Raw genomic sequence first — 10,740 nt, 5'->3', positions numbered from 1 at the left:
TTTTTTTGAGATGGGGTCTCACTCTGTCTCCCAGGCTGGAGTGCAGTGGTGTGATCTCAACTCGCTGTAACCTCTGCCTCCCGGGTTCAAGCAGCTCTCCTGCCTCAGCCTCCCAAGTAGCTGGGACTATAGGTGCCCATCACAATGCCCAGCTAATTTTTTTGTATTTTTAGTAGAGACGGAGTGTCACCATGTTGGCCATGCTGGTCTCGAACTCCTGACCTCAAATGATCCACCTGCCTGGGCCTCCCAAAGTGCTGGGATTACAAGTGTGAGCCACTGCGCCTGGCTGGAAAGAAATAATTTGTACTGGGGGAGTTTATCCACCACAAGCACTATCCTGACTTAACCTTGTGAGGACAACATGGTTTGCATCTCATAAGTGAAAAAACAAAACTCAGAGAAGTCAAATGATATGTTCAAGGTCACAGAGCCAAGAAGTGGCAGAACCAAGATTTAACAACAGACCTTCTTATTTCAAGCCAAACCTTCTTTCTTACTTCCCAAGCAGCAATTCTTTATTTTTGGAGCTATCCAGCATATCATAACTATAAACCCAGGTACTATAACAGGTGCCTCGGAGAAATGCTCTCATTTTTGCAATAGCACAGCAAGGTGGGTTGTAGTACAGTCAGCTTATAGATTTCACAGAGAAGGAGCTCATAAAGGTTGCTTGCCCAAGATCACACAGCCAAACACAGAAATGATCATAAAGCTTTCTTCCCCCAAATCAGTCACTCTCCAGGATTTTCAGGCATCAACAGACTCCCATCACATTCAATGCTTTCATACAAGTGAATCCTCACCTTAGCAAACCAGGCCCATCATGATCTGGTTTCTGTCCATCTTTCTTTCTGTTCCCCCATTTATACCAATCTTTCCCACCAGATGAAGCTCCTTGTGGTTCCTCAAACTACTGTATCACCCTATGTACATTATACCTGCAGTTTCCTCTTTCCATCTTTGTCTACCGCTAACTTCTACAATACTCATCCTATGGCCCATTTTGTCAGAAGCCACCCACCATGTGTCTTACCACCAACCATCTCATCACAAAGGCAGACTTCATTACCAGTCCTCTTGCTCTTGCAGCACCCTATGAGTATCTGTACCAAAGCACTGAAAACACCATTGTGTGATTGTCTGCTGAGTCAGCTATCACCACCACAAGGCCCAATCCTCCTTGAAGCTATAGAACACATTTCATTTAACTTTGCATTCCCAAAGCCTACCATAATACAGAAAAGAAAGTAGAACTCAGAATCTTTATTAAATGAATAAGAAAATGGGAAGGGAAGGGAAATAAAATAAGAAGGGCAAAAGGGTAGATGTTAAGGACTAAACTCAGGTCAGTCTGATTCCGAAGTAGACAAGACTGTTGCCATTCCATACCCAACCCAATGCTCCCCACTTTATCAAAGTTGTGACTCTTCTCATTCTCCCTTCTCTTTTTAAATTATTTGTTTTCCTTTCTTTTTTTTTTTTTTCCTTTTGAGACAAGGTCTTGCTCTGTCAGGCTGGAGTGCAGTGGTGCAATCACAGCTCACTAGAGCGTTGAACTCCTGGGTTCAAGTCATCCTCCTACCCCAGCCTGCTGAGTAGTGAAGTTGCAAGTGCACACCACCACACCCAGCTAATTTTGTTTGTTTGTTTGTTGTTGTTTTGTAGAGACAAAATCTCATTATGTTGCCCATGTTCTTCTCTTTCCACTCAGGTACCGAGGTCTCCATTCTTCTCTGTGGCTATCAAGACAGCACATGTAGCTTTGCTCATCACCAACTAGCTCCCTTCTTGGATTTTCCAGAGTTTTCCATCTGACTTCTCTTTTCATTTTTCTGTTTGAATCCTTCTATCCAAGAGAATTCATCTAATAAAAACCAAAATAAATTAGATTCTGATATTACTAAAGGACAATATCTTAACAATGTCCTCTCCAAATAAATATTTAGGGTTGAACAGAATTTTAAATTTAGAAAGCAACCTAATATAACTTTTTGCACTTCAGATTAATTTGTGGAGTATCTTCCTTGCAAAAAAAATTCTGTATTTTAATCTCTTAATAACAAACTGCACTTTTGAGCCACTTTCACTATGTTTTTCATATTATAAAATATTATGTATTTATTGTAGAAGATACACAGGTATAAATATACACAATGAAGAAAATTCTAATAAACCATAATCATACTATTTAGAGATAATCACTCTTATTTTAGTATTATCCCTTTTATGCATATATAATTACAGTCGTGCATCACTTAGTGACAGGGTTGCATTTGAGAAATGCATCACTGAGCAATTTTGTTGTTGTGCACACATCACAGAGTGTAGTTACACAAACCTACTTGGTATAGCCGACTACATACCTATACTGTTATGGCATAGCTATTGCTCCTAGGTTACAAACCTGTGTAGCAAGTTACTATACTGAATGCTGTAGACAATTGTAATACAATGGTAAGTATTTGTGTATCTAAACACAGAAAAGGTATGAATTGCCCTATGATGTTGAGATGGCCACATCACTAGGTGATAGAAATTTTTCCGCTCCATTACAATCTCACTGGAAATCCACCGTTACATGCAGCCACTGTTGACCGAATGTTTTATGTTGTGTAGTGTACTGCATTATAAGAATAGCTGATATCTACTCTAGGAATGCTGTGAGCCAGCACTGTTCTAAGCATGTTATGTGGATTATTTTAGCCCTCAGAACAATCTCATTAGATTGGCAAAGTTATTATCTCCACTTAACATATGGAGAAACTGAGGCACAGAGAGGTGGTTTGCCCAAGGCTACACACATATTACATGGTAGAGCTGGTACTTGAACAGAGGCAGCCTAGCTCCTGAGGATGTGCTTGTAGCCCATAAAATATACTGCCTCCCACACTCATATAAACTTGAGATCAGACTGTGCAATCTATGTTAGTAACTTGCTGATTTGTAGTTAATATATCTTGAAAAGTTTCCATGTAATTTAATATTCTTCTGAAGCATCATGTTAATGAGTGCCTAATCATTCATCATTTTGATGTGCCATTATTAATTAAACAAGTTTCTATTGTTAAAAGCTTAGTTTATTTTCCAACCTACTATAAACATACTGTGACCAACAACAGTATAACTAATTTTTTACTTGCAACTTAGAATTGAAATTACTGGGTTAAAAGATAGGAACTTGACACACACCCACCATTCACAGCCTCCAATGTAGCTCAAAAATAAGTAAATAAATTTAAAAAATGAAATATCCCAGTAATTGACCACTACTGTTGCTGACTAGCACAGCCTGCACTCTGGGGCTTTTCTGCCAAGTTCTTCCCTATTCTTGGAGCTGGTCATAATAAATGGAGGAAAAAAAAAACAACATCCTAAGCCAGGCATGTGCTGTTGTTAAAGACTGTCCACATACTTCTCCTTGGACCAGTGCCACCACCTGCTGCTGGGGAACATGCCTCCCTCTGCCTTTCTCCTCTGTCAACACCACACCAGAATGAGTTATCATTTGCAGTTCAGCAGTTGGTATCACCAACATAGAGGCCCTTCCCATTTGGAATCCTTACCATTGGAATGACAGCAGGGAAGAGGAGGTGCAGAAAGTTTCTGGAGGAGAGGTGTGAGGGGGATCCCTCCAAGTCATCCTGCTCCATTAACCTACATAGCATATCCATGGAGGACTCAGAGGAAGGAAACAGCAAAGGCGACTTTTAAAGAGACACTACTTAGAAAGTGATGATCCTCATTTAGGACAAGGAGATCATGTAAAATGACCTCAGCGACAAAAAAAAATAGAGATAAACAGCACAGCATGTCTAAGTGTTAATCAAGATGGTGAGGATGACTGGAGAGCCCTTCATGACCTGATTAAAATGAAGAAGAAAAACGTTTAGAAAACAACATATTATGAAATAACAGAGCAAATACTGATGAGGTGGCTGGCATCCTGTAAGTTTTCTGTCAAATGATTTTGTCATAAATTTTAGAGCCTCCTCATCTGGATGCCACACGTGGAATGATGAGTAATGCTCTGACACGTTCATTCCAGCATATTTTATTGAGTCTTTAAAACTAACCAATACTTACCAAGCACTTTATAAAACTCTGTTCATACACATTATCACATCTTATCCTTCTAACAACCCTGTGGGGAAATTACTATTATTACTTAATTATTATTTATGAGTTACCTGAGACTAACAAAAGTTAAGTAGCTTACCCACAATCACACAGTTAGAACTGGGATTTGAACATGGGCTTCTTGACTCCAAATCCTCAAGCACCTACTATGTGCAAGACCCTGCCTAACAAGGTGGGCATCAAAGACCAGCAAGCCCTTAAAGAGACTGCATGAAGGTCCATTGCGGGAGGAGCCTGCCTTTTCTGTGCTTGGGACCAAGGCGTGCAGCAATCAACTGAACGAACAGTAAGCCCAGAGTTCTACTGTGTGCCTGACACTGACCCAAGCACAGTGGAAACAAAAGAGAAAGAGATTATAACAACTGGGGGATCCTTCCCTTAATCATTAAGATTACCCAATTAAGACATTGAAGCAATTACCGAAAAGTGATGTTGTTAGTGTTGGCTAGAGTAATTAATGAACCTTTCATAAAGGAGCCAAGGCTTGATGTAAGAACAAGAGAGAAGGGATCATTTCAGTGATGGATCAGCATGAGCAAAGACCTGGAAATAATGACTAGCCATGATGTTGCACGAGGGATGAGGAGGATGAAGAGCTATGATGTGAAGAGCTATTATTCAAAGATAAATTTAACTGGAATACAGTGAAGTGTTAAAGAGAAGAAAAGAGGGATGAGGAGAATGGGACCAAATTATAGAAGGTCTAGAAAGCAAATGAATTTTATCCTTTCAACAAAGATTTACTAGGTTCCTTCTATATGCTAAACCCTGGGGATAAATAAATATGAATAGAGCATGGTATCTTCAGAAGTAAGGAGTAACAAAATGAAAGTTTATCTCAAGATAACATATAATCTCATAACCAGTAGACAGAGCAGAAACAAGTAGGCAACAGAAATGTTACAAATCCACCCACAGTGGCAAGGTGGTTTGGGGGATATTCCCTAAGGTAGACTACAGGTAGTATTTTCAGAAAGAAATGGGTATGAAAGAGTTCTGGTATCAGTGAAAGGAACTAACTTTTACAGAAAGATTCCAATGTATGGGAATATCAAAGAAAGCAGAGTAAGGGACAGGAGAAGCTGGAGGAGAGAGGATTCCTATATGAGAGGAACGTAGGAATGTATTGTTACCTAGATCCTGAACAGGGTAAGAACCCAGGAATAGGGAAATAAGGTAGAAACCCAAATACTAGAATTAGGGCAAAGGAGCAGGTCTTGGAACCAAGGAACAAGGCAAAAGCCTGAAGACAGGAAACTGACTGAAAAGTCAGTCTAGTCCCAGAAGCATGACTGTTCACTGGGCATGTGTGCCTGCCCAAATCTTGTCTTGAAATATAATCCCTGCCGGGCATGGTAGCTCACGTCTACAATTCCAGCACTTTGGGAGGCAGAAGTGGGTGCATCACTTGAGGTCAGGAGTTCGAGACCAGCCTGGCCAATGGCTTAGTAGAAACCTCATCTTTACTAAAACTACAAAAATCTCAGCTACTTGGGAGGCTGAGGCAGGAGAATCACTGGAACCCAGGAGGCAGAGGTTGCAGCAAGCCAAGATCATGCCACTGCACTCTGGCCTAGCCAATAGATCAAGAGTCTGTTGAAAGAAAGAAAGAAAGAAAGAAAGAAAGAAAGAAAGAGAAAAGAAGGAAGGAAGAAAGGGAAAGAAAGAGAGAGACTGAGAGAGAGAAGGAAGGAAGGAGGGAAGGAAGGAAGGGAGGAAGGAAGGGAGGAAGGAAGGAAGGGAGGAAGGAAGGAAGGGAGGGAGGGAAAAAAGAAAGAAAAGAAGAAATAAAAGAAAAGAAAAAAAGAAAGGAATGAAGGAAGGAAGGAAGGAAGGAAGGAAGGAAGGAAGGAAGGTCCCCAATCCCCAAAGGGTGGAACCTGGTGGGAGGTGAATTATGGGGGCAGATTTCTCATGAATGGTTTAGTACCATTGCCTTGGTACTATTCTCATGATAGTGAGTGACTCTTCATGAGATCGGTTCATTTAAACATGTGAGACATCTCCCCCTTCACTCTCTAGCTCCTGCTCTCACCATCTGAGCTGCCTGCCTCCACTTCAACTTCTTCCATGATTATGAGCTTCCTGAGGCCTTCCCAGAAATAGATGCCAGCATTATGCTTCCTGTACAGCCTGAAGAACCATGAGACAATTAAACTTCTTTTCTCATAAATTACCCAGGCTCAGGTATTTCTTTATAGCAGTGCAAGGATGAACTAACAGCCTGGGTCAGGACTGAGTCTCTAGATGGAGTATAGGCCTATTGGAAAGTCTAACAGAATTCCAGACCCAGAAGTCAAACCCATCATGGTGCATATTCCTAAAATTTTCCAAGAGGAGTTTCTGTAATCTGTCTTAACACCACTGACCTAATTTTATATCTGGCCTGTCTTTATTTTAATGCATACTTGATTCCAATCACACTGTTCTCATCGCTGTACCCTACCCACACCCCAACTGACCAGCACACCACACAAACACACACACACCCCACAGTAATTTTCTCTTTGAAATTTTGCTTGTGCCAACTCTTTCACCTATGCAATGCTCTCTATCTTTCATTCAAGTCCTTTCTAGCTCTTTTCTGAAACTCCCAGAGTTTGAAGGTTTGTTTCTGTGAATCGGAGAACAGTTTCACCCTATCCTCCCACTTATCAGCTTCTTCATTGTTATGCCTCAGAGAACATTTTATAGGCCTGAATGTTGTTTCCTCATTTTGGTTACTGTCATTTAGATTTGGTTTCTAGGGAAATTCCTTCTGAATTTCAACTTGGGAGATTTGGAAAAAATTGATCCCTTCTCCTTTCCCGTGCTGAAACAGAGAGAGGACTCCTTGTTTCCTGACACTGAGACAGCATCCACAACAAAAACCAAGATAGATCCCAATGAGAAGCGAGAGGTCAGGAGAGGAGATAGAAAAAGGGAGGTTTCTGACTAATATGGGAAATTAAGTAGAAGCATTAATGTCTAGAATAAAATAAAACAGCCATGGAGATTTTATAAGTGTGAGTTGGTGTTTATCAGAGGCCCTCAGCACAACCTTATTACAAGTTACTGGTGAAATATATTTACAGGGGCAATGGAGAAGAGGGAGGAGGAGGTGGAGATGGAGGAGGGAGGGGGGAGGAGGGGGAGGAAAGGAAAGGAATAAAGAAGGAGAAATAAAAACGAAAACTTAATACTTACTGAGTTTATATGTGCTAAGCACTCTAATAATGTTACTTTTACCAAGGCATCCTACAATCTGTTTTTGGCACTATGGGTAAATGGTGTTTTTCATAGTATATGTAAAATATTTATTGAAGTGAGAACCAGTAATTTGGTCTTCTTTTTGGTTAGTGTATCCCTGTGAAAAGTTACAAAAAGAGTTTTCTCATTGTACCCACCAACCATAATCAGAATCAGGATTTTAACCAAAATCATGGTGACAATATGCAATATATGAGGAGGGAGTGACTAACTCAATTTCAGAGCTGCAACATTCTGAATTGGATATTTCAGCTGAACTTAAGTGTTATGAATTTCTGCAAAGCAAAGTTTCAGAACTCTTATTTATCTCAGATTGAATCCCAATTAGCAAGAACTATATTGTGTAAGTACATTTCTTTTCAGATAAATACCTGTCTTAAGGCTCTAATGAAAATGTAAGTAAAGTAAAAAATATATATTCACTTCCTGTAAAACTGGGAACATTCTGAATTTGAACTTGGGGGTTTGAAAATATCTGTCCTTTCTCCTTTCCTGAGCTGCTAAATAGAATCTAATAAGTATATAACTATTTGTATTACAGTTGTGATTTACAAGTATTTCAGAACAGATACTTCTACATCAGCGTTTCAATAGACACTGGTAATGCAACTCATTGAGAAAAGTCAAGTATTTCTCGTTTAAGAAAGTTTCACAGGAAGTTGAATAGAGATCTTCGATTATTCCATACTATGCCTGGATATAAATGCAATGGCAAAAGGCAATTATAAAGGGAATCTGAATCAAGACAAAATTAGTTTCCCCTTGGCCAACCAAAGAAAATCCAAAAAGCTCCCAGACATTCCTCCACTTGGTTGCTACAACTAGTCTTTCTGTTTTGAAAATCTAAGCCCTAGTACCTTCTTCCTCTTGCTTTTTGTACTTTTCTTTTCTGCTCTCTCCTACTTCAAAATGCTCAAGAAATGCAACACAGAGTCATTATACCACCAGCAACCCACTCCATCTCTTTCTAACCACCCTCCTTCATATTTCTTAGTGCATTGTTTGTTTCTCAAAGGTAATGTAGAGCCCAATACACCAGAAAAAAAAAAAAAAAAAAGAATAAATCCAGGGTGTAGTTCCACTCAAATCTGCATTTTTGTATCTATGTTTTTCCCACAGTAAGTGACTTTGTACAGTTTGTTGCTTAGTAATGTGTGACCTTTGACTAAAGGATTTCCTCTGCCCCACATATGTGCTCAGTATCCCTCTCTCATGTGGTAGATAATGTCTTTGATTGCAATGGCATTTATGCCATGCTGAGATTTATTCAATCTCAGTCTCAGAAGATCCTTCTGTTGTATTTCGGCTTATATGAGTTGTCTAATTTTGAGAGGGAGGGGATTAGGGTTAAGGACCTTGGGCTCTTCCTAGGAATATTCCTATGGTTGAATTTTGCAGATATTTTACCACCTTATATAGGTTCCCTCCCTTATATCCAAGTATTTCCATCATTGGACAGAATTCATTCATTTTATGTTAGAGAAGCAAAGAATAAAATCAATTTAAGGAAAATAAATTCATGCAAACAGATTCACATTAAAATATACATATATTATTGGGTGTTATAAATACACATAAGGCTGCAAATATTGAAGCAAAATTATCAGACTTTCACCAGTTGGTCACAGAAATTCTTTAATGTGGGGATAATTAATTTAAAAGGAAAGCAGTTACATTCTGTTTCATAGTTTCATTGTTTCATTTTTAAAGCTGCCTTGTCAAGGATAGACAATTTGAAGAAAGATTATAAAATTTATGTTTCTGACGGCATGATACACTAAATACAATGAACAACCTTCTTATTACAAAATATGTCATGATTCTGAATAAAATAATTTTTAAAAATATATAATTGAGCTGATAAGTATGGAAGGGAATTCATCAAAGGCCAAAAGACAAAGTGAAAGCAGGAAAACAGAAAGGTAAAGAAGCATCAAAATAACCATGAGCGTCCATTCTGACAACCCTGAGGAAAGTAGAGGAACTAGAGACAATGGCCATAGCCTCTACACATAGGAGATCTACAGCAGGCTCCCACACAGAGCTGCGACCCAAAGGAGTATACCCTTAGTAAAACGGAAAACTGAGATACATACATGTGTAAGTCCCACTCCGCAGACAATGACAGCAAAGAAATTTGCTTGTCCCAGCTCTGGAGCAGAGTTAAAATTAAATGTTTCCCGAGATTTCAAGCCCACCTTCACACAGGTTTGTAGTAAGTGATCCATAAAACTTCAGATCAAAAATTAGCATACACATATTTATGAAAGACATCTTTAATCCAGGCCTCAAATATTTCATTAATATTAACTTATAGAAAATAATAAAATGCACAAGGAGACATCAGTCCTTGAATAACAGTAGAAACAACAAAGATATATTCAAACACACCTAATGCTTCTAATGGTAGAATTATCAATTAAGAATATAGAGTAAGTATGCTTAAAATGTCAAAAGAAATAAAAGAGAGCATTAAGTGGATCAAGGAGTAAGATACTCTCTAAACAAAGTACCAGGTAGACTTGAAAAAAGTGAATCATATAGATGTACAAGAGCTGAAATTTTAAAAATAAATAAATAACATAAAATAAAATGTTAAACAGCAGATTAGACCTAGATAAAGAATTCAAAGAACATCATTTTAAAAAACTAATCATAATACAATGAAATAGAAACCAAAATTAAATATATAACTGGGGGAAACTCACACACATTTGAAAACAAAATCAACATGCTAATAATTCATGGGTCAAAAAATAAATTACAATGAAAATTAGAAATTGTAAAGCACTAAACAATAATAAATGCTCTGTATATTAATGCTTGTAATGTGAAGCCGAAGTAGCAATTAGAGGGAAATATGAGGGCTTAAATGATTATATTACCAAATTTAAAAAGGCTAAAATTAATGTGCTAAGCATTCAACTTTATAAATTTGAGAACAGAATATAGAAAATGAAAGTAAGGAAATAAAAAAGGGCAAAACATAATGAAACAGAAAACAAACACACAATAGAGAGGATCAAACAAGCCCAAAGCTGTTATTAGAAAGACTACTGGGGCGGAGCAAGATGGCCGAATAGGAACAGCTCCAGTCTCCAACTCCCAGCGCGAGCGACACAGAAGACCGGTGATTTCTGCATTTTCAACTGAGGTACTGGGGTCATCTCACTAGGGAGTGCCGGACAATCGGTGCTGGTCAGCTGCTGCAGCCTGACCAGCGAGAGCTGAAGCAGGGCGAGGCATCGCCTCACCTGGGAAGTGCAAGGGGGAAGGGAATCCCTTTTCCTAGCCAGGGGAACTGAGACACACAACACCTGGAAAATCGGGTAACTCCCACCCCAATACCGC

Source organism: Rhinopithecus bieti, unplaced genomic scaffold (assembly GCF_001698545.2).
Source record: "Rhinopithecus bieti isolate Rb0 unplaced genomic scaffold, ASM169854v2 scaffold_3040, whole genome shotgun sequence".
NCBI lineage: Eukaryota > Metazoa > Chordata > Mammalia > Primates > Cercopithecidae > Rhinopithecus > Rhinopithecus bieti.
This window is presented reverse-complemented; position numbering follows the sequence as displayed.